Here is a 24,990-nt window from a genome sequence, read left to right on the forward strand (position 1 = left end):
TTCTATTAAAAGGCAAATTATGAAAAAACTTACAATCTCCACAGAACAACACTGGACGAAAAATCTGTAAAAATCGGTAAAAATTGTAGAGTTTTTTGTTTGTAAAATTTTTCTAATGGATGTAATAAATAATCTTTTAGAGTCCCAGAAGAAGGTCCCAAACGGACCGAAACGTCGGACAAGATAAAATAGCAGTATTTTTATTTTTATTTTTGTCAAGACTGGAAAGCCATCTCTTCGGATACTGTTTTTCGTCCATTAACGATTATTAGGTGCAGTTCTCGGTCGTCGGAGAAGAGGTGGCGATTCCACCAATCGGATCATAAATTATTTTCCAGAAGTTCAACGGTGCGGCACCAGCCAGCCAGCAGACCTATGCGTTTTCCATACCGCATCAGACTACACCGCGCCTCCTACATACGTGTAGCTATAGTGTGGAATGGTTCGGTGATTTTTGGCATGAAGTCATGCGATTCAATTTTGGAATTGAGATCATAAGGCTCCGATGGGATGCACGCACAGTTTGTTGCGGTTTTTTTTTTTATTGTTCTGAGGTTGTGATCTGAAATGAGAAAGCAAACGAGTGGAAGCGAATTAGTTGGTTGGATTTGTTTGGAACAGATAAGCTAATTGTGGCGGGTTTCCCATTCTGATTAAAATAGAAATTCAAATACCGCACCGATGTGGATTTTGAGCTTTATGTGGATTTTTTGTTGCATGCGGATTTTTGGTGCATTTGTGCTGATTATCTCTAATTCGAAAACAAAACATATATTTACAGAAACCCATCTCCTCTTGCAGGGACAAGTAATAAAGCATAATAATTAGCCTCGGCAGTAGTTAGTGTACTTGCTAGTACTTCATCCAATCGTGTTCTGATACTTCGTACAAACGTGTCTTGTGAATACCGCTTTTGATTTATACACTGAATTCTGGCAGACGGGCAAAGTCTTCGGTATACCAATCCGTTCGGTCAATTAATGGTTTTTCATTCAACTCAACATACACATGAAAAGATGGATAAATTATTAGTGAAATTTCGAAAAAAAATCCTCAGCTCAGGTGAGATTTGAACTCACGACCCTTATTCAAATCTCATCGATCATGCTTCATCCTTCCCTCACAAATTTTTACTAGTATTTAATTCAAACAAACAGATTCACCTTCAGAAATTTCTTCAGGTATTTCCTCGGGAAATTTTACAGAGACTCCTTCAAGAATTTCTCAAAGGACGTCTTGCGGGCTTCCGATAGTGATTGTCTCAGGGCTTGTACCAAGAAATGTTTCAGGAATTCCTTCCATGATTCCATCATGGATTCCTTCAGAGATTCCTTCAAGAATTCCTCTAGGGATTTCACCAGACATTCCACCAGAAATTTTTACTGGGATATCTTTAGAGATTTTTCCAGTGATTGTTCCAGTTGTTTTCTAGGATCCCTCCAGGGATTTATCTAGGAATTGCTACAGGCATGTTTGCAGCTCAAAAACAACAAAGCGGCTGGTAAGGACGGTATCGCAGCAGAACTCATCAAGTTGGCCACATGTCTGCACCAGTTAGTAGTCAAGATTTGGGAAACCGAACAGCTACCGGAGGAGTGGAAGGAAGGGATAACCTGTCCTATCCATAAGAAAGGCGACAAGTTAATGTGTGAGAACTTTCGAGCGATCACCATTTGGAATGCCGCCTACAAAGTGCTCTCCCAGATCATCTTCCGTCGTCTTTCACCTAAAGTAAATGAGTTCGTGGGAAGTTACCAAGCCGGTTTCATCGACGACCGGTCGACAACGGACCAGATCTTCACCGGACGGCAAATCCTCCAGAAATGCCGTGAATACCAGGTCCCAACGCATCACCTGTTCATCGACTTCAAAGCGGCATACGACAGTATCGACCGCACAGAGCTATGGAAAATTATGGACAAGAACAGCTTTCCCGGGAAGCTGACTAGACTGATAAGAGCAACGATGGACGGTGTGCAGAACAGCGTAAGGATTTCGGGTGAACTATCCAGTTCATTCGAATCTCGACGGGGACTACGACAAGGTGATGGACTTTCCTGCCTACTATTCAACATCGCCCTGGAAGGTGTTATGCGACGAGCCGGGCTCAACAGCCGGGGAATGATTTTCACGAAATCCGGCCAATTTGTCTGTTTTGCGGATGACATGGATATTATTGCTAGAACATTTGGAACGGTGGCAGAACTGCACACCCGCCTGAAACGCGAAGCAGCAAAGGTCGGACTGGTGGTAAATGCGGCAAAGACAAAGTACATGCTGGTAGGTGGGACTGAGCGAGACAGAACAAGCCTTGGCAGCAATGTTACAATAGACGGGGATACTTTCGAGGTGGTAGAAGAATTCGTCTACCTCGGTTCCTTGTGAGCCGTGAAATACGAAGCCGCATCATCAGTGGAAGTCGTGCCTACTATAGGCTCCAGAAGAAACTGCGGTCAAAAAAGATTCACCCCCGCACCAAATGTACCATGTACAAGACGCTAATAAGACCGGTGGTTCTCTACGGACACGAGACATGGACGATGCTCGAGGAGGACCTGCAAGCACTCGGAGTTTTCGAGCGACGCGTGCTAAGGACGATCTACGGCGGCATGCAGGAGAACGGTGAGTAGCGGCGAAGGATGAACCACGAGCTCGCTGCACTTTACGGCGAACCCAGCATCCAGAGAGTGGCCAAAGCCGGAAGGATACGGTGGGCAGGCCATGTTGCAAGAATGCCGGACAACAACCCTGCAAAGTTGGTTTTTGCTAACCATCCGGTTGGTACAATAAGGCATGGAGTGCAGAGAGCACGATGGGCGGACCAAGTGGAGCGTGATCTGGCGAGTGTTGGGCGTGACCGACGTTGGAGAGCTGCAGCTGCAAATCGAGTATTATGGCGTTAAATTGTTGATTCAGTATTATCATGAATTTGATGTTAACTAAATAAATGAAATGAATGTTCGCAGGAATTTATTCCTCTAGATATTCTTCCAGGAATTCTTAAAGGCATTTCTCCAGGCATTACTCCAAGTTTTCCTCCAGCCATTCCTCTCAAGAGTTCCTCTCGGGATTCCTCTAGGAATTCTTCTTTGGATTTCTCGAGGAATTTCTCCTGTCATTTCTCCAGGAATTCTTTCACACATTCTTTCGGAATTTCTCCATGGAGTCCTTCAGAAGTTTCTTCAAGAATTCCTCCAGGAATAATTACCTTAGGAGCTTCTCTAGGAATTCTTCCAGGATTTTTTCCACGGATTCCTTCAGAAATTTCTTCAGGGATTCCTCCAGGGATTTCGCCTGAAATTCCTCCAGGAATTCCTCTAGACATTCCTCCAGAATTTCACACAGAAATTTTTCCAAGGACTCCTCCAGGAACTCCTCCAGAAATTTCTTCAGGAATATATCTAGGAATTTCTCCAGGAAATCTTCTTCATTCAGAAATTCGTTCAGGGTTTGTTCCAGAGTTTTTTTTTCATGCCCAAGTAACATTGTTTAGTCAAATAGACTAGAAGAGGTTCTTAAAACCATCATAAAACCAAAATAGAAAGTATTAGGTTTTAAGACGGTTGGAAAAACTTGTAATTAGAAGACACGAAATGTTGCTAATTGGCAAATTGAGAGATGAAATTTGTGAAAAAAATCGCGTTCTGGTGGGATTCGAACCCACGACTCCGTATTCGCTAGACCGGCGCTTTAACCAACTAAGCCACAGAACAGGTAATGGTTCTGCGGAATAGAAAGCCAAACTGACTCCGAAGCCGCACCGTGAACACTCCTATTTCACAAACTCATCTCTCTTTTCGGCTTAGATGCCAATCCACAACACACTTCTATTTGTGCCCACTAACTACAATAGGAGTGTTCACGGTGCGGCTTCGGAGTCAGTTTGGCTTTCTATTCCGCAGAACCATTACCTGTTCTGTGGCTTAGTTGGTTAAAGCGCCGGTCTAGCGAATACGGAGTCGTAGGTTCGAATCCCAACAGAACGCGATTTTTTTCACAAATTTCATCTCTCGATTTGCCAATTAGCAACATTTCGTGTCTTCTAATTACAAGTTTTTCCAGTATGTTTCAGACATACCAGCTAATCTGGTAAAATGCCAGTAAAATGGGCAATATGTATCATTGTTTAAGACGGTTCTCAAAACCTCTTAAAAACTAATTGGTTATCAAAATGTTACTTGGGTGGGATCCTCCAAAAATTTCTCCAGGAGTTCCTCCAGGTTTTTCCCATATAGCCGAGGCGGTAAACGCACGGGTATTCAGCATGACCATGCTGAGGGTGACGGGTTCGATTCCCGGTCGGTCCAGGATCTTTTCGTAAAGGAAATTTCCTTGATTTCCTTGGGCATAAAGTATCTTCGTGCCTGCCACACGATATACACATGCAAAATGGTCATTGGCAGAGGAAGCTCTCGGTTAATAACTGTGGAAGTGCTCATAGAACACTAAGCTGAGAAGCAGGCTTTGTCCCAGTGAGGGCGTTACGCCAAGAAGAAGAAGAAGAAGAAGATTCCTTCAGAAATTGTTCGAGACTTTCCTTCAGGAATTTCGCCAGGCATTCCTCTAGGGAATTTTTGAAGAGATTCCTTCAAGAATTCATCCAGGGTTTTTTTTTTCCAAGAATTCTTTCCAGATTTTTTTCAGAAATTTGTCCAAGAATCCCTCTAGGGATTTTCCAGGAATTCTCTCAAGAGTTCATCGCCGGATTATCTCAGGAATTCTTCCTGGGATTCTTACAAGGATTTCTTCTGGAATTCCTCCAGGTGTTCCTTCAGGATTTCCTTCAGAGATTCCTCCAGGTTTGTTTGTTTGTTTGTTTATTTTCGACACTTGACACCAGGGTGTATTCGTGTCGCATTCCTCCAGGGGTTCCTTCAGAAATTCCTTCAAGGATTCCTCCAGAGATTTCTCTTGGGATTCCTCCAGCCATTCCTCTAGTGATTTCTCTAAGAATTCCTCATGGCATCCCTTGCAGAAATTACTCTAAGGATTCCTCCAGGAATTCCTCTACGGATTCCTTCAAGAATTGAAGAGCTTTTTGCCTGCTATTGCATGAATTTATATTGTGAGACCAGTACAATGTTCTACTATGCCCAGTAGAGTGGCCCACACTTGTATGAAAAACATTTTTTTTTGAAAAAGGTCAAGTCTTACCTCCTCAATCAGTTGTTTTGGACTCCCAGAAGCTATGTTCAAAATTTGAGCAAAATCGATAACGCCTAAGGGGGCGCTGAAAGTGCTTGAATTTTGTATGGGAAAACGTGGCCAGCACGAACAGAAGTGTTCCCAAAGTGCCAAGTGCGAACTGTGTACCCACCCACCATTTCAATCGAGGTGCTAGGGTCCAATGAAACAAGTGCGGTGCAGAGCAGAAAACACGACATTCCGCCGTGTGATCAACACGAATCGAAAACAAGTTGATTCACATCGAGCCCTGATCCCAACCACAGGATCGAAACGTTGGCAATGATATAAAATAATCAACGCTTTTCTGTGACTGAAAGCCGAAAAATACCAAGTTTTACTTTTCGATACACTCCTTAAAACCGAATACTTGAAAACTAAGGTACACCGGGGCAAGTTGAAACGGGTGGGGCAAGATGAAACACGAACTTTTCAAATAGATTTCAATACAATTTGGAAATTTGTCCTTCGCTGAAAGATTGTTTGAATAAAAAACTATGTGTTATGGCGATCAAACTATTTATCATCATTAGAAAACATAATGTTAACCCGCTGTTTTATCTTGCTCCACCCGTTTCAACTTGCCCCGGTGTACCTTAACTAAAGTCTGCTGGGACTTTCGTTTTAACGTACATTATCAGCTTTTAAGCACGTTTGTGCAAATACTTTTTGAGGACTTTTTGTTTCTTTGACTATTTCAAACACAATGTTGAAATATCAACTGATATTTTTTAACTTCTTACACAATTAGGCTGCCACGATTCGTTGAAAATTGTAACATTTCTATCCAAAATTCGGTGGCTAGATTTTGTTGTGCGCATACTTCACATACATCATAATGTGTTGTAACTATCTGGTTTGTTATACATAATTCAAGCCTAACTTTACAAAACACCCTATGTAAGCAAATCCTTGAACGGAGTAAATCGACGTTCACTGTTCCCATAGCATTTCAGTAAAGTAAAAATTCAGGGTATTTTCTTCTCAAATCCTACCCAACGTTGGATTGATGCTATACAAGTAGTCCTTAATGTAGTTCAGCATCTTATGTGATAAACTCGCTTTTGTTTACATTTGTTACGTAGGGTGTATTGTAAAATTAGCCTTGAATGGTTTTTGTTATATTTTTGGCAAGATCTTCTGATCGGGTTTTCTCTCGAAGACTTTCGTCAGTACACAACTATGAACATTTGTATGAACCTTGGACTTTGACCAGCAAAATAATTCTTGATCAGATGTTCAAAAATGTCATTTCTTACAGTTTGTTACTTGGTCCTTTCCGGCTTATCATCGCTCAAATGTGATCGAATTTGTATTTTTTTCTTAGATGGATGTATAAATAAATAACTGTTTTTTTTTTCAAGAAAGATCAATACTAACCTTCATCATTTTTCGTTTTCATTTCAGGTGTGTATTTATTTTACTAGTAATATAACAGATGTTATTCGGTAAAGGTAAGAATAAACGAGGATATAGAAATCCAGTGTTGCAAAAATTCATCTCATTCATTAGAACACTCGCCAACATATCTTTTTCCATCTAGTCATGTTCAAAACGATTTCATTTAATCAAAGCACCTATCAAATGAAAAGTGATTCCTTGTCAATTGAATAAATTGTCACTCGAATGAGAAGCTGGGCACGGAACACGAAAAACCCTGCAAAATTCCGCCACACTGAAAAAATATCGAATGTTGGGTCAAAATTGGATCAATTTTTATCGAAATTTGGGCCACTGTTGGACCAACATCGAACAACTATTAGGTCTATGTTGGGTTTGGTGGCCAAAATAAAAATAAGTCAATGATAGGTTTATGACGGGTTTGACCAATGATGGTTAAAGCTTTATTAAACCAACAACACCAGAAATTTATGCTTCCTGAATGAGTTTGGCTAGTGCTGATGTCAATTGAATGATCCGGGGTTAGTATATTGATATTCCGATGGAAAATGAAAAAAATGAGTGGTTACCTATCTCAATTCCAGCTTTGAATATCGATTGATACTAACACTTCGCAGCACTGTAGAAATCTATCTAAAACCGCAGGTTCTCTTTAGGTATGTACTTTATATAGAGTGTCTTTCCGCTCAGGAATCCTGGGATGAGGTTTTCCCCAAATTTCTAGAGATCACGAGTTTCAAGAGCCAATCCGTTTTTTTGTATGTCTCAATCTTGAGGTCGCTATTAAATCTCCTCTCTGAAATTTGAACTTGATGATGTGTAAACTATTTTTTAAATAAATGTGTCTTTGAAATGCTAGTTGCTAATAATTTTCGTCAAAGTATCATAATCATGATCGTTCGTGTGTCCTACCTTTGCACGCACACGGACAATAATCCCCCTGGCAACAGCGCTCCCAAAAGCTCAACAAACCAAAAGCCGCCAAAAACTACGGTCGGACGAGGAAGTCCTCGAATAGACGCAAATCGCTGCTGCCATAGTGGCACCAGTAGAATTGCGGTGACTTTCCCCCCGTTGACCTAAGTCACAAAACTACAAAACGTTCGTTCGTTGGCTGTGTCTGCTCCTTCAGCTAGACCAGAACTGGGTGTGTGTCGTCTACGTCCCGGCAACCAGTTAGTGTCATACATATCGCATCGTATCGTTTCGTGTGTAGCACAGCATATTTGCACCGTTCGTTGGTCGGTAATTAAATTATTTAGAAAAACTTCCACCCGGTGCCGTTTGCCATGCTCTAGCTATAGTTAGTCACACACCGCTCCACTAACAGCAGCAACTTAAGCTTTGTGTACTGTCTGTCCTGTCCGTCTGTAGTGTGGCAGTGGTTCGTGGTTCATATGGTGAAATTGGAGATGTTCCACGCTATGCCGATGCCGTCGTCATCCGTCCCGCATCGTTGTCCTGTCTATCCCGATTGTGTGGTAGTAGAGAAAGAGTCATCATAATGCAGAACACCAACCATTCTGTGAAGTTTTTCGCGAACAACTGCTGTTCTGTGGGTTGCTGTTTGTGAGAAAGTGAGATTTTTTTTGGAGGATGCGACCACGATAACCACGACAAATATGCTGCATTTTGTGCAATTTGAACGAGTTTAGAGCGAGGGATAATAATCGGGTTACGTTTCTTAACTGAAACTCAAATCATCTACATCTTACCAGAAAAAAAAAGATTGTAGAAATTTGTGTGTTGAGAGAAGTTTTTGAAACCTTTCGAACTGAAAGTTGACCCCAACTGAGGTGAATTATTCAACCAAGTTTCAGGTAATTTGGTCGACAAAAACTTCCCATGATTAAGAGAACAAATCTGTCGATAATACCCAACGGCACCCTATTTCAATAAAAGTTGATTTTCAGTTTTTTTTTTCTTCAGACCACTTTAATGCAAAATGATGAACTTGTCCTAAAACTCGAAGTTTAACACTCCGTTTTTATGAATTTTGACTACAAATTTGAGAATAAATTGAAATTTGAGTAGTTGAGATATATAAAACCTCGATAAAACCACATATTCTTGTCTTTACCGAAATCCCAACAGTGAAAATCAATGATCTGATACGCAGCATTTTGTGTGAAAGAATGATCCGTGTCAGATCTTGGATTTATTTATTTCTTCAGGTTAAATTTATTTTCGGTTTTATCACAGCTTTAAAGGCCAGAATTAGGTGTTAAACCCGCTTTAAAACCTTGACAAAACCATATATATATATTTTCTTCACCGAGGAAAACGATAATCTTATACTGATATTTAAACCTAAAATTACTCACAAATCGAATATGAAGTTCCTCAGAAGCCGTACAATTTCTGCTGATCCTAGATAAACATTATATTTTAGGAATTTAGTTTTTGTTAAGTTATCGAAAGCTAAAAAATGTTGAGTATCACTGCAGATGAATGAATTCACAGTTCGGCATATGAAGTCGCAGGATGAAGTTAGCTTCCTTGCTAAAGTTTTCCTCTTCTCCATATGAGGGCTTCCCGGAATATGGTTGTTTAATCTGTTTTGAGGCTAGTTATGCAGTCAGTCCGCGCGGTTCCAGAACTTGCCCAAAACCGTAAAGATGATGGAAAGTTGCCTTAATTGAGTTATGTGAGATTGTCTTTGTTAATTGTTTTAGAGCCGGTTCTGGCGGTGCAATTCCGAGTGCTCTGCACTGCACATGTTCACGATCCGAGTCCTCTTCGTCGTCGGCGGCGGCGGCGATGGATGCGCGATGGGGTTGGTGGAATTGCACTACTAACTGCCATTGACCGTCGCGGCGGTTGCAGCAGGGGGTAACAGCATTGCATCGATGCGGGAAGGCCGCCAGATGGTTCGCTCCAATTCCAGGAGAAGGCAAACAGCAAAAACATCGAAAACAAAACTCTCTCAAGTCTCAAGATTCCTGAAAATGTTGAAGGGTACCGCTACCAGAGCAGTAGACGAGATCGGGGAGGATCGTAAATTTGAGTTGAACCTGAAAACTGGTTTCCCATGTGGTCTGTAATAGTATAGGGCGAATCTGATTTTGAAATAAGGAATGATGTTATCTTCAGATCTGTTGAGTTTTGTAGGTCCACATTTTATAAAAATAACTTTTAGAATGTATAGAACATCGAAAGTATAACTTTGAAATTCACACGATATAGTCCAGACTGTTTGCCAAACATTTTTCCCGGGTAGAGGAAATAATAGCATAATTTGATATGGAGATCAAAAAGTGATATTGGGTTGATTGATATAAGAGATAAAAGATCTAAAAATAATATAAAAAATTGACTCCTGGAACATCATTACCATATCATATTTAGATCTTGTAAGATCTAACTAATAGCAGCGAGCTCATTTGATCTTGATGTATCAAATTTTGATATTGTCCAGATGTTCCAGGAACATATTTTAGATATTATTTTTAGATCTTCTATCTCTTATATCAATCAAACCAATATCACGTTTTGATCGTCAGTATTTCACCTCCACCCGGGTTATGCCCAAGTCTGGCAATAAGTCTCTTTAAACTAGAGCTTAAAAAGGGGAAGTGCATAAAAAAATAACAATGCGATATAAAAATCCAATTAATGAAAGTTCATCATAAAACACTATAACAATAATGTCTTCATATCAAATTACAATAGTGTTTCTTGATAGAACAGTCTATTCTTGGATCAATCTAGCTTATATTTTCTCATTCTCACTGTAGGGATCTCACATTAATCAACCTGATTAACAATATTGGCATCCGATGTCACTCAACGACTTCGTTCCACTAGCTTAATCAATTCTGATTTAAAACAGTACAGAACTGTATCTAGAACACACGCCGCAAAAGATTCGAAACGATTCACTCTCCATCGTTACTTAAAGTTCACTTCAGCAGATAGGTCCACCCAGATGTCCTCCACTGCAAACTGCATCTCTCGACTCGACTCGACCTTCCTAGCCCATCAATTAGGCTTAATCAAGCGATCTTGCCATTTATAAAACTTTAACAATATTGCAACCCCCAACGGTACGTCCCAGATTGCCAGACAATGACACTTGCAATCGGTCGGAGAAGAAGAGTGAAGGTAGGTGATATGTAGGTACATAGCTAGTGATGTAGTCGGCCGTGCACTACTGCCAATCAGTCCATGGTCCATCCAGACATCGCACTGTGTGTAGTCAGACGGAACTGGAGATGTTGTCAATGAATTTTGATTGTTCCATCACCTACACGTCCGTGTTGTGTTTCTGCTAAACTATTCCAATGTTCAATCAAATTTAAACTTTCAAGGATTAGGTTTATTCTTTCTTAAAATTATTCTTAGAAAACAGAATTAATACATTACCGTGATAATACTGGATATTTTTATCTTCACTGAAATCTGAACAGGTGATCTGATACGGATTATTCAAACCTCGCACACTTCAAAGTTACATTAGGTTTTATCACAGTTTTAAAAAACTATAATTGGGTCTAAATTCCACTTTAAAACTTCGATAAAACCATATACAGGTACATATACCTCGATCTAGAGGACCCTGAATTACATAGACCCTCGATTTTATGTACATTTTACCTCGATTTTATGTGCATTTTTTATTGTCTTTTTTTAATATCCAGTCAGTTTAAAACTTCAGTTCAATTCCATAAAATGATTACTGACAATATGTGTGATAAATAACTTCCAGTGTTGTCATGGTAAAATCAGAGGTATATTCCCATGGGTGATTTACTGGAGGAATCTTTGTCTTTAAAGGAACCGCTTGAGCAATTCCTGAAGGGACTGCTGGAAAAACTTGAGAAAGAATCCATGAAAAAACTTTTCAAGAAATCTCTACTGATATTTCTGAAGCAATTATACGAATTTTGATGAAGCCTCTAAAGTTATTTATGAATTTCTTTCTTCAGCGATAAATTTCAGAAGGAATTATGAAAATCTGAATAAAATTCGAAATGAATTACTGAATAAATTCCAGGAGGAATACCTAAAAAAACACCTGGAAACCTCTGGAAACCTAACAATATCTTTTGAGATATTTTTGAAAAAAAAAATGCTTGGGAAATCCCCTAAACAGGGTACGAAAAACGGATCACGCCGAAAAACAAACGCTTTGTCCTAAGCGGTGCATGTTGGTAACAAAGGTGCTCCGCAACAAACGCATGTCAGGCGATGAAAGCAATAAAACAAACATCGCTTGCCGTGCGTGTGCTGATATTCCGGCTTTTTTGCTGAAATTTTCAGCCCACATTATCGAATTCATAAGCATAGCATAGCATAGCATAGCATGAATACTTGCACAAATCTTGGATGGAGTTGCAAAGTTGAATATTTCCATTGACATTGCTGATGTCGCTACTATCTACAATGTCATAGATTCACTCAGCTCCACACACCTGGCCAAGTCCTTGCAAGCATTTATAAATCCCTTCATCAACTTAGAAAGAGCCCAGAACTGAAGCATCTTCCAATAGATGAAAGGATGTTGAAAGTAGCGAATTTTCAACTTATACCTATGCAGTTAAAAAGTAAATAAACTGAAGTAGAATTATTTATAAATAAAAAATATTGGAAAGATCTCACCAATTGTTGTGGGGTTTTTGTGGTTCAATGCCGATCATCTAATTGTCTTGATTAATATTCTTCTCTGTAAAGAACAACACAATACTCAGCAAAGAACAACACAATACTCACATTATCGAATTCATAAGCATTTGGACGAAATAAGACTCTTGCAAACCTGACTGTCGATTTTCAGTTGTAAAACAATGCGAAAATCCCGATGTGAATAGAACGAGACAAATATTCTTACCGTTTTTGTTGTGAACAAACTCGGGAGCGATTTTGTTATTATCTGCTAACGAAAAAACAAAGCGTTGTTGCCGTTCCTTCTTTGTTGCCTATTTTTCGCTTGCGGTGGCATATTCTGCGTACACTGCCCCTAAAAAATCCTAATTTTATTTTAATTACTTACTGGAGGAATCCATAGAGAAATCCCTAGTGTTTCGCTTGGAAAAAATCCTAAATGAATTTCTAAGAAGATACATACAGGAATACCCGGTGGAATTTCTGATCAAATCTCTATGTGAATTTCTGCAGGAATCTTCACAAGAATGCCTTCTAGCCTTTCCAGAATAATCCTTATAAGAATCTCCGAAATAATCTATAGAGAACTTTCTGAAAAAAAAAATCCTTGGAGGATTTTCTAAGACATTCTAAAAAATTCCTTGCAGCAATTTCTGGAAGAGAGATGTGTTGAAGGAATATCTAAAGTAATGCGAGGAAGTTTCGGGAATTTCTTTGATAATCTGTTGTAGAATTCAAGCAATTCTTGGTGAAAAATCTTCAGAAAACTTCTGAGGAACTTTTAAAGAATTCTGAATTTCTGATTCTTAATGTATCCGTGAATCATTGAAAAAATCTATGAAATATTTTTGAGAAAATGAAAGGTTTTCAAGATGAATGCTTTAAATAATTTTTTGGAGGAATGTCTATGAAAAAAAAACTAAAGAAATTCATAAAAAGGAATTCTTGAAATATTTTCTAAAGGAATGCATGCAACATTTTTGGAAGCTATCCGATCAAGGCTTTCTTGAGGAGTTCTTGGAGAAATTCCTGTTAAGATCGTTTGAGAGAATGCTTTAAGGCCGCCTTTCTCAAATTATGGGTCGCAACCCACCAGCCCCATAAGAAATACACACGTCGGTAAAGAAGTTTGAAAAAAAACTACTTTAAAAAAAGTTCCGAAAAAAAAATTCGGGAAAAAATCTAGAAAAGCATCGAAAAAAAGGGTAAATCTTTGAAGGATTTTCTAAAGAAATCCCTGGAGGAATTTCTGCAGAAACTCATACACAACCTCCTAGCTTAACTCTTTGTATAATTTTAGAGGAATCTTTAGTGGATTTTTTTGAGAAATTGGAAGTAGCTGTGGGAATTTCTGGTGAAATCCTTGTAAGAATTTCCAAAATAACTCCAGTACAAATTTTTGAAGGACCCTTTGAAACATTTTTCAAAAAACTCTGGAGTAGTTTCTGAAGGCTTCGCTGAAACATTGCACTTTAATGATCACTGTATTTACTCGCAAACTTAGATTAGGAACAATTAAACCCGTAAATACCCGGGACGATCTTCTTTTGGTAGAAATGCAGTATCTTCTTTGTTTTAAATCATTTTACCCTGTAGTCTTTTTTTATGGAAAAGAGGAATAGTTGTGCTAAGCAATGTATGGTACCTCATCCCTTGTGTCACAAACCGAACATCTAACCCAAATTTTATACAGGATGAATGATCACAGGACAGAACATAGTTTACGGTACTTAAAAAGCTTCAAAGCACGCCTCGAAAATTTTTGGTGCATGAATTGGGTGATCTAGGTCTAGGTCATCCCAACTACTCTGGAATTCATTTTCTCAAAATCTACTGTATCCACCATCATTTGTGTTCACTCTGTTCAAGAATTTTTTTCACTTTGATGTCTATTTGACCTCGCAATGCTACAAGCAACTCGATATTGTAGTACTTGGACATTCCGTGAAATATAAATGGCCTCCAATACACTTTGAAGTTTGCGTTACATTCTGTGTCATGCTTCAATTGCAAAACATGTTCGTGGAATGTAGTCTATACTGCTGATGGAGTCTTAGTGCACAACTAAAATGCTTTTGGTACATTCATGGGTTAATCCAGGCTTTTCAAACTATTCTGAAGTTATGACCTTCACGGTCTACAGGCTCTACTCTTGTTTCGCTTTTCTCTACTGGCATAATTCTTTCACGATTGTGTCTGTTGCATCTCTTAATGTTACCGAGTATCTCTATGTATTGCTAGTTGGGTGTCCACTATCATATAAATGGACCTCAATGTAGGTATTGCAAACTCCACAATGGGTCGCAATATCTGTGAAAAACCGAAGAATCTAATAATTCAACCAAATGCCATCACGATGACGAGGAAACCAGGATGAATTGGACAGACAACTGTTTCGAAGCAGTCTAACAATGGTGTACCTAAACGTTAACCAAGCGTATCCTTTGGAGTCTACCCTTCCACTAACAACACCAAAATTCCCGTGACACCTAGGCCTGAGAGATCGGAGATCTGTCTACATTTTTCATACTGATAACTTAGCAACATTTACTTGATGATCTAGGCTACCCAAACTATTCTGGAATAAAGACCTTCAAGCTCTACAAGATCTACTCTTGTATCTTTTTATTTTATCGATGTAATTCTTTCACGATTATTTCTGCTCTATCTTATAATATTTTGAGTATCTTTTTGTGTTATTTGTGTGTCCACTGACATACAAATGATCTTTATGGTATATTGAAGGGTGGATCGCAAAATCTGGGATTCCTCCGGATTCCTCCGGAAATACCACAACGGATACTACCATCAAGGGATTCTTCCGCTTGGAATTCTTCATGGAACTCCTTCAAGAATTCCTCAACTAGTTCCTCCAAAGATTCCCCCATAAATTCTTCCCGTAACAGCTCCAAAAATTCTCTAGAGATTCCTCCAAGGACACCTCCAGACCTGTTTATTGAATACTTCCACGAAATCCTCCGGATTTTTTCCCAGGAATTCCATCAGTCATTCCTCAAGGAATTCTTCCAGGATATATTCCACGAATTCCTTCAGGAATTGCTCCAGGAATTACACCAGGAATTACCCCAGGAATTATAACAGGAATTCCTCTAGGAATTGTTCCGGGAAATACTCCAGGAATTTCTGCAAGAAATATTTCAGAAATTTCTCTAGGAATTGCTTCCGGAACTCTTACAAGAATCATTCCAGGAATAACTCTACAGAATTTCCTCCAGGTATTACTCCAGGAACTGTTCTGGGAAATACTTTAGGAATTCTTCCCGGAAATATTCCAGAAATTGCTCCAGTAATTATTTTAAGAATTCTTCCAGAAATTACTTCATGAATGTTTACAGGAAACACTCTAGGAATTTCTCTGGAAATTCTTCCAGAAAATAAAAATAAAAACAAACATCAAGAATTCGTCCAGGAGCTCCTCCAGGAATACCTCGAGGAGTTCCTCCAGAAAATTCTCCATGAATTCCTCTAAGCTCACAGTCAATAACAGTGAAATTGCTCATCGAACGCTGAGAAGTAAGCGTTATCTCGGTAGGGACGTAACGGCAAGAAGAAGACCCAATGGCCATTCGGCCTAACGACCTTCGACCAGGAATTTCCGTTTTGTTATTCCATTGTCGAATATTCATAATTTCTGTTCACGCTCTTAATACCTTCTACAGAAGATGTAGATTCAAGACATTTAGAAATATTGGTGCCGAATTCCGCTGAGATGTTCAAACAGCAATTCTTAAACTCCTGATATCCACATTTTTTTACTTTGAGCTAAATATGATTTTTCGTCATCTTTGATAACAAACAATTCTCTTTTGGTTTGCGATTTTTTTAATTTCGGTTTTTGATATTTTTAATCTATATATATAAAAATGCAGTGGCATACATGGGACCGCGCATAACTCGCGGACGGAACGTCGGATTTGGGTCATCCTGGTTTTGTTCTATTAGTTTTCACCCAAGGAAGGTTTATGAGGCAAAAAACATGAAGAAATTGACTTAAGTTCGTGGAGTAGCCAGTCTTTTGTCATGAGCTAGCAACTTAATGTTGACTACAGAAGGAATTCAGGGATTTTAACTCACCCTGCTACAACAAACCATCAGGTAGATCATGCCCTTCGGGAATGATTCTGCAGCCATAGGTAATCCTTGCGCTGATGGTAGGTATACTTTCATCATCATCATCATCATCATCAAAAAACATGAAGAAATTGAGAGTTTTTGAAAATCGATGTTCATGCAATTTGCGTACGGAGACTTGGTCTTGAAACGTCAAAAAGCGCAGTAGGCAAGACAAAGTTTGTCGGGGTCAGCTAGTATTTATATATAATTTTAGTGTAAGAATCCCCTTTTAATATTGTTTCTTGAAGTCTAGTCAAGTTACCATTTTTTTTAGAACATTTTGAAATATTTTGTTTTTTTTTAAATTTATGAAATTAATCCATTAAGCCCATTTTTAGATATGCATATGAAATTTATACAAGAAAAAAGAATTGTCTGGGAAGTCAGAGTTTCAATAATGTAAGTCAGTACTTCCCAAACTGTGCGCAGTGAACACTTGTCAGGTGCGCCGCAGGCTGTTGAGCCGAAGCACATAGAACAAACTCTCATTATTGAAGGTGAAAAATCTTTTCGGTTTTTTTGTCGCCTCACCAGTGTTGGTAAAGTCACACTCAAAGCACACTCATGAACCGCTCCTGCGTGAGCAAACTCGCGCGCGATTCTGAATCATTTTCTCACGCAAAATCTCGCTCTCACGAGTCAAGCGCCGAGATCTCGTTCGCTTGGAAAACGAATTCATATAAATTTGAACGGCATCCAATGTTGTTGTACGATGGGTTTGCTTTTGTTCTTTCATATAGTCCAACCAACACTGCGCCTCACTATTTTTGCGTTGTAGACCAAAGTCTTAACTTTTTAGGGAAGACTTCCAAAGAAAGTTACTCAACGGGGGTTTCCCTCTTCCAAATTTTCAATTAATAAGTTACTTTTCCAAAGTCTTTGAATGTTTCCGAAATTTCTTATATCCTCATAAACGTCTAGTTTTTTACCAAATTTTTAAATTTCCGGAGATCTGAATTCCTATTGAAATTGTAATGGAATCTTCAAAGGAGTTGTTTTGAGAGCTTTCAAAAAATTGTTCAGAACAGGATCGAGAGCACTATGAAGTTGTTATTTGAACTTTTTTACGTTTTTGCTTAGTTATCGATTTCATGAATTTTTATTAATTCAAAATAATGTTTGCAAGGAACTTTTTTGAAGTTCTTTCGAGAATAATAACTGTCAACCTCCCGGACTTCATGCTGTTTCAAAAGTTTCTGAACGTCATGTTTACACCCAATTCTTTTTTGCACGAGTCTAGTTTTTTCTATAACTCAGTCGGTTCTCATGATTTCCCTGGTGTACATTCATCATTACCGTATTTTTTTTTTATCTTTATTATTGAGATTTAAAAAACCCTAGCCTGATTCATCTCCCCTTTCGTGAAAAAATACGAAAAAATGACTAAACGATCCATTTTTATATTTTATACTATAATAGAATAAACTACATAGGTATTTTATTTATCAAATTTGTAAGTTTTGCATTGATTTCCTCCAATGTTTTTTTTTGTCCTGTGAATCTTCAAGCAATTATGCTTTAAAAACAAGAAATGTTACATTAGATTGAAGGCTATTTTTACGATTTGTATTTGAAATTTTCAACTGAAAGTGTTAAAATCATCAAAATTCGTTGTAAAAAGCTGCTGGTGCGCCGCGAGATTTTTGAAAATTTGAAAAGACGCCGCGATAGCAAAAAGTTTGGGAACCTCTGATGTAAGTAAAAAAGCTTATGATATTCCTGACTATTTCTCCGGAGTTTCCGGCGGAAAAATTTTAAATTTTGGGTAGAATTTAGAATTAGAAAATCTTTTCAGGATCTCTGGGATTCCTTCAGGTATACTTGTAGATGCACCAGGAATGCATGATGAAATTTATGCTGTAGATTTCCCTCTTGGATTGGAATATAAGAATCCCTTCAGATATTTGTGATTCCCTCAGACATTGTTCATGAAATTCCTTCAACTAGCTTTGCTCCGGAAATTCTTGCAGTATTTTTTCCTCGAGTTTTTTTTATAGGAAATCCTACAGGAATGTTTCCAGGGATTACTTTAGGGATTCTAAAAAAAACTTCCTATGATTCTTCCAGCTGCTGGATTTCTGTGTAGAGATTTCTGCAATGTTTTTTTTTTCTAAAATTACTCATTGCATTTATCTAATTCATAGATATATAGATTCATAGATCTAGGAATTTTCCTAGGTATTCTTTCAGGAATTCCTCTAAAGATTCCTTCTGGGATCTCTCTGAAGATTTCCAAATATATTTCCCTGTGAATGCCTTAAGTTGTTTCTCCAGGAATTACTCATACAGAAACTGCTCTGGTGATTTTCCCAGGATTCCTCTGGAAATGTTCATATATTTTGGTATTACTTCTGGAAATACTTTAGAAAGTTTTGCTGAAAATTTTCCTAGAATTCATGCTAGATTTTTTTCTAGTTTCTTTTTCAGGAATTATTCCGTGCATTTCTCCAGGAGTTTCAGGGATTTCTTCAAATATTTCAATAGGAATTCCTCTAGGTTTTTTTTTTTTATTTACACAAGGGATTTATCCGAAACTCCTGTAGAGGTTTAAAAAGAGGATTTTAATAAATGTCCCGATTTTTCTGCCCCATATGCCACCAACGATGATTATCACGATTCCAGTATAAATCAAGCCAACTAATTAGAAATTATGAGGTGTCTAATGAAAACCAGAGAAGCGTTTTTATTATTCTCATTAGAATATTGATGGAAAATGACATTCACCAGTACTGGTCATCACACAATTCCTCACAAAGGAGATATCACTGGGCCTTATGTGCATCTGTGTCAAGGCTAACTCATAACATGACTCCTGTTTCCCTGCGTATCGAAAACTGATTTCCAAAATCAACGATCATTCAAAAGGGATTTTCAATTGCGTGGAAAAGTCAACCCCCACTTGCTCAGACGCTGGGAACGCTGGGAGACGAGCACTGACTGGATTCGCATTCAAAGCGAAATTCAATCGCAATTCGTTTCCTTTTTCCGTGACGTTGTTGGCACAGAACAGCTAGGGCGAGCCCCAATCCCAATCCCGGCAACATATTGATGGACAGCACAAAAACGGCCCCAAAAGCCCAGCTAGCTAACTGCTGCTATTGTTGTTGACGTCGTCGTCGTCGTCGCCGTCGTTGCGTGCTCCACGGATATGGATTTGATGCCGGCGACCTGAATGTTTCGATGGCTTTATCCTTGTCAGCCAGCGGTAGGCAGTTGGCAGGGCAATTTTTAGATTCAAGGAGAATCGAGCTACACGACAATGAATGGAGCTCCGTCAACGGAAACGCGACTCAGATGGGTCGGTTCGCTGTCGGTGTTGAAGAGGATTCGTCCGTCTGTTTTTTGGTCTTTTCGATGCTCGATGGACCTGTTGTTATTCACTTTCCTTGGTTGTTCTTGATGAAACGATTTACAAGAAAATTGAATGTGAATGAAATAAGAAACAACACTAGAAAGATTTAGAAGTTGAGAAAATCACTGAAAGGCGCTTTTTCTTCTTTTAAAACTGTGGGTAGAAAATTAATTAACTATAACAATAAGAGAAACACTAGAGCATCGTAGCACTTCCGGATGTTCTCTGATGTTTTGAAACTCGTCCATCTTTTAACATCCATCGTTTTCTGAACGAATAAATCTACCGCCTTGACAATGAACAAGAACTAAAAAGATTTTGTTTGTGTAAAACATTTCCTTTGTTAAGAAAAAAATACAAAAATATCATAATGTTTAATTTGCTAATTGAATTGATTGCAAATTTATTTTCGCTCAGCCAACACAGGGCTGTTACAGCTGGCGCGGATTTTACGTTTTGCGCGGTTTTGTTTTTCGTAACCGAGTTGGCTGAAATTTTGGCAGCCAACATGGAATTACGCATAGGCGCCAACTTAGGGGGGGCAAGCATGGTTTTGCCCCCCCAATATTTGACGATTTTTATTGATTTTTCGATTTTTCCATACAAAAAATCCGAAAAACCAGGCTTTGCCCCCCCAATAATTTGACCAAGCTGGCGCGTCTGGAATTACGGAAACTTTGACTCCTCAGGAATACCTCCAGGAGTTCCTCCAAGAATTCCTCCAGGGATTCTTCCAGAGATTCTTCCAGGAATTACTTCAGAGATTCAGGGATTCCTCCAGGGCTTCCTCTAGAGATTCCTCCAGGACATTTTCCAGGGACTCTTCCGGGAATTTTCCATGATTTCCTCTAGGGATTTCGCCTAGGATTCCTTCCGGGACTCGCCTAGAGATTCCTCCAGGAATTGCTCCATACGTTATATCAGGAATTCATCCACACATTCCTCCAGGCTTTTCTCCAGGAATTGCTACAGAAACTCTTCCAAAGATTCCTCCATAAATTTCTCTAGATTTTTTCCGCGAATTTCTTAAGAGTTTTCTTTAGGGCTTCTTCCAAGAATTTCTCCAAGGATTCCGCCAGAAATTCCTCATGTAGTTCCAGCATAGATTCCTCCAGAAATTACGCTAGGAATTTCTCCAGGACATTTTCAAGCAATTGCTACAGAAATTTATCCAGGAATTTCTTCCAGAAACCTTCCGGAGATTCCTCCAGGTATTCCTTCAGAAATTCTTCCAGGGATTCCTCCAAGAATTCCTAAGGTTTCCTCCTGTAATTCTCCCAAGGATTGCGCCAGGAATTTGTCCTCCAGGCATTCCTCTATGATGTCCCTCAAGAATTGATTCAGAGATTCTTCCAGTATATCCTGCAGCGATTTCTCCAAGAATTCTTCCAGGAATTCTTCCAGCGATGCCTTCTGAAATTCCTCTAGGAATTCTTCCAGGAATTGCTTGCTCCAAGAGATTTCTTCAGAAATATATCCAGGTATTCCTGCAGAAACTCCTCTAGGAGTTCCTCCTGGAATTTCTCAAGGGATTTCTTCAGAAATCTCATCAGGGATTCCTCCAGGAATTTCACCAGGAACTCCCCCAGATTTTTTTCCTAGAATGCATCTAGAACTTTCTTCAAGGATTCCTCAAAAAGTCCCTCTAGGAATTTCTCTAAGAATTTCTGCAGGGTTTCCTCCAGAGATTCCACCAGGAATTTATCCAGAAGTTTTTCAAGGGATTTCTCCAGGGATACCTCTAAGAATGCCTCTTGGCATTTCTCCAGGAATTCCTCCAGGGATTTCTGCAGGGTTTCCTCAAGGAATTCTTCGAGGGGTTTCACCAGGAATTTGTCCAAAAATTCTTCAAGTTCCAGGGTTACCTCCAGAGGTTACTCCATGAATTGGTTTAAAGATTCCCCCAGGATTTTCTGCAAAGATTTCTCCAAGAATTTCTCCAAGGATTCCTCCAGAAATTCCTTCGGAAATTCCTCCAGGGATTATTTCAGAAGTTCATCTAGAAATTCCTCCAGGAATTATTCAGGAGATGTTTTCAGAAATTACACCATTGATTCCTCCAGGAATTCTGTCAGAGATTCCTTCAGGATTGTTCCAGAAATTTCTCCGGGGATTCTTCCAGATATACTTTTAGAAATTCCTGCAGGGATTGCTTCGGGAATTCTTCCAAGGATCGCTCCAGTAATTCCTCTAGTAATCCCTGCAGAAATTTCTCTCGTGATATCGTTAAAAAAATCAGTTGTTCCTTTAGAAAGTTTACAAATTGTTCCATCATCTTTTACAGGGGAGCACCCAAGAATTTCTCCACGATGACATGAGGTTTTTTTGATTACTTAAATAGAGATTTTTCAAACAATTCTTGAATCCATTCATGAATTCCTTCAAGATTATCCCCTGTAGCTCATGCAAAAGATTTCCTTTAGAAATCATCCTGCGATTCTTTCAGGAATATATCCTAAGTTTTTTTTTTTCTTCAAGAAATTATCCATGTTTTTTTTTTTCAAGAACTACTCCAGAGATTCCTTCAGTGTTCCTTCAGAAAGTCCTTCAGAGATTATTCAAAAAAATGTCAAGAGACTGTTGCATGAATTCCCCCGGGTTTCGCCAACGATTGTTTTAGGACTTATCCTTCAGAAATTTCACCAGGGATCTCTTATCGAGTTTTGTGTAGGAATTTCTCCAGAAATTTCTCTAAGAATTTCTTCAAGAAGTTGCCAAAAAAATTTCCAGGGATTCCTTCAGGAATCCTTTCAGCAGTTTCTTCAGAAGTTACTCAGGGATTTCGTCAAGAATTTTTACAATAGTCCTCCAAGGTTTCTTCCAAACCATACATATTTCACAGAAGGGTCAAGGTAGCGCAGGTTTTGATTGCGCAGAAGTAACTGTGACTTACTTTAAGGGCATAAGTACATCCCAATTTTTTCAGGAACTCCTCCAGAAATTTCTCCTAGAAATCAACTAGAAATTTCTCTAGGGATTCCTCAAAGAGTGCCTCAGGAATTTCTGCAGGGTTTTCTCCGGGGATTTCACCAGGAATTTGTCCAGAAGTTCTTCAAGGGATTTCTCCGGGAATTCCTCTAAAAATGCCTCTAGGCATTTCTCCAAGAATTCCTCCAGGAATTTCTGCAGGGTTTCCTCAAGGAATTCTTTGAGGGGTTTTACCAGGAATTTGTCCAGAAATTCTTCAAGTTCCAGGGTTACCTCCAGAGGTTACTCCATGAATTGGTTTAAAGATTCCCGCAGGATATCCTGCAAAGATTTCTCCAAGAATTTCTCCAGGGATTCCTCCAGGAATTCCTTCGGAAATTCCTGCAGGGATTCCTTCAGAAGTTCATCTAGAAATTCCTCCAGGAATTATTCAGGAGATGTTTTCAGAAATTACACCATTGATTCCTCCAGGAATTCTGTCAGAGATTCCTTCAGGATTGTTCCAGAAATTTCTCCGGGGATTTCTCAAAGAGTGCCTCGGGAATTTCTGCAGGGTTTTCTCCAGGGATTTCACCAGGAATTTGTCCAGAAGTTTTTCAAGGGATTTCTCCAGGAATTCCTCTAAAAATGCCTCTAGGCATTTCTCCAAGAATTCCTCCAGGGATTTCTGCAGGGTTTCCTCAAGGAATTCTTTGAGGAGTTTCACCAGGAATTTGTCCAGAAATTCTTCAAGTTCCAGGGTTACCTCCAGAGGTTACTCCATGAATTGGTTTAAAGATTCCCCCAGGATATCCTGCAAAGATTTCTCCAAGAATTTCTCCAGGGATTCCTCCAGGAATTCCTTCGGAAATTCCTCCAAGAATTCTTTCAGAAGTTCTCCAGGGATTCCTCCAGATATACTTTTAGAAATTCCTGCAGGGATTGCTTCGGGAATTCTTCCAAGGATCGTTCCAGGAATTCCTCTAGTAATCCCTGCAGAAATTCCTTTCGTGATATCTTTAAAAAAAATCAGTTGTTCCTTTAGAAATTTCATAAATTGTTCCATCATCTTTTGCAAGGAAGCACCCAAGAATTTCTCCAGGATGACATGAGTTTTTTTTAATTACTTAGAGATTTTTCAAGGAATTCTTCCAGCGATTTGTATTATAAATTATCAAGATAATTTTAGAGTGATGCATGTAGGAGTCAAGCAATTCTTCAAGAAATCATCAAGAAGAATTCTTTTTCATAAGCATCTCCAAGAAATTTTCTAGGAGCTCATCCACGAATCTGTTCAGGAATCCATTCATGAATTCCTTCATGATTATCCCCTGCAGCTCCTGCAAAGGATTCATAACGGGATTCCTTCCAGAAGTTTCTTCAGAAGTTACTCAGGGATTTCGTCAAGAATTTTTACAATAGTCCTCCAAGGTTTCTTCCAGGCCATACATATTTCACAAAAAGGCCAAGGCAGCGCAGGTTTTGATTGTGTAGAAGTAACTGTAACTTACTTTAAAGCAATAAGTGCTTACATGTACCAGAAATTCCTCTAGAAGTTCATTTTTCAATTCCTCCAGACTTTTCTTTCACATAGCAGCGATTCGTCCAGGAATTCCTTCAGGTGAATTTCAGATTTTTTCCAAAAATTTCATTATTCGAGAGTGTTCCAGAAATACCCTATAGAAATTCTTCAAGATTCTGTTCGGGGATTCTTATAGGGATACCTCGAGGGTTTCTTCCAGTGAAAGTTTCGAGGCTTTTCAAGAACACCTTCACGAATTATTCCTAATATCCTTCCGGGAATACATCAATTGACATTTTTATAGAATTATGTTCTGAGATGAATATATCCAGTATAATTTGGGACCATTCATAAATCACGTAGACTTTTTGGGGGGGAGGGGGAGTCTGGCCAAAGTCTACGCTCCATACAAATTTCAAATTTTTTATATGGACGAAAGTCTACGAGGGGGGAGGGGGTGGTTCTGAGATTGCCAAAATTTGGTCTACGTGGTTTATGAACAGCCCCTGTGTTATATAGTATGTATATTATGTGTATATTAAATCTTCTTTAGGAAAATTTCGGCAAGGATGTACTCGGAAAAGCACAAAGGTTTATTCTTAGAGAAATAGAGCTCCAGAATATTCCAAGATTGCTAATGAGCATAGATTAATTGGATGACTAATTACTGAGAGAACTCCAGTTAGCCATGAACGACATTAGGGTAGCGGACCACTTCGGCAGCGGTCGGTATTTTGGGCACTTTCCGCTATAACTCAGTCAATTCCAAACCAATTGACTTGAAATTTTGTACACAGCTACAGAGGATAGACAAAATGATCGGGGCTGGCAAAATTTTCACTTTTCAAAAAATATCAAATTAGCTGTAACTTTTCGAAAAGCGCAT

General features: G+C 38.9%; 1 protein-coding gene across 2 annotated transcripts in view; it reads left to right on the top strand.

The window, feature by feature from the left end:
* Positions 1-24,990, top strand: part of LOC109409885 (serine/threonine-protein kinase ULK2) — a 140,673-nt gene that overhangs the window by 66,691 nt on the left and 48,992 nt on the right. The gene's annotated exons all lie outside the window — the stretch shown is intronic.

Source organism: Aedes albopictus, chromosome 3 (genome assembly GCF_035046485.1).
Source record: "Aedes albopictus strain Foshan chromosome 3, AalbF5, whole genome shotgun sequence".
NCBI classification, from domain to species: Eukaryota; Metazoa; Arthropoda; class Insecta; order Diptera; family Culicidae; genus Aedes; species Aedes albopictus.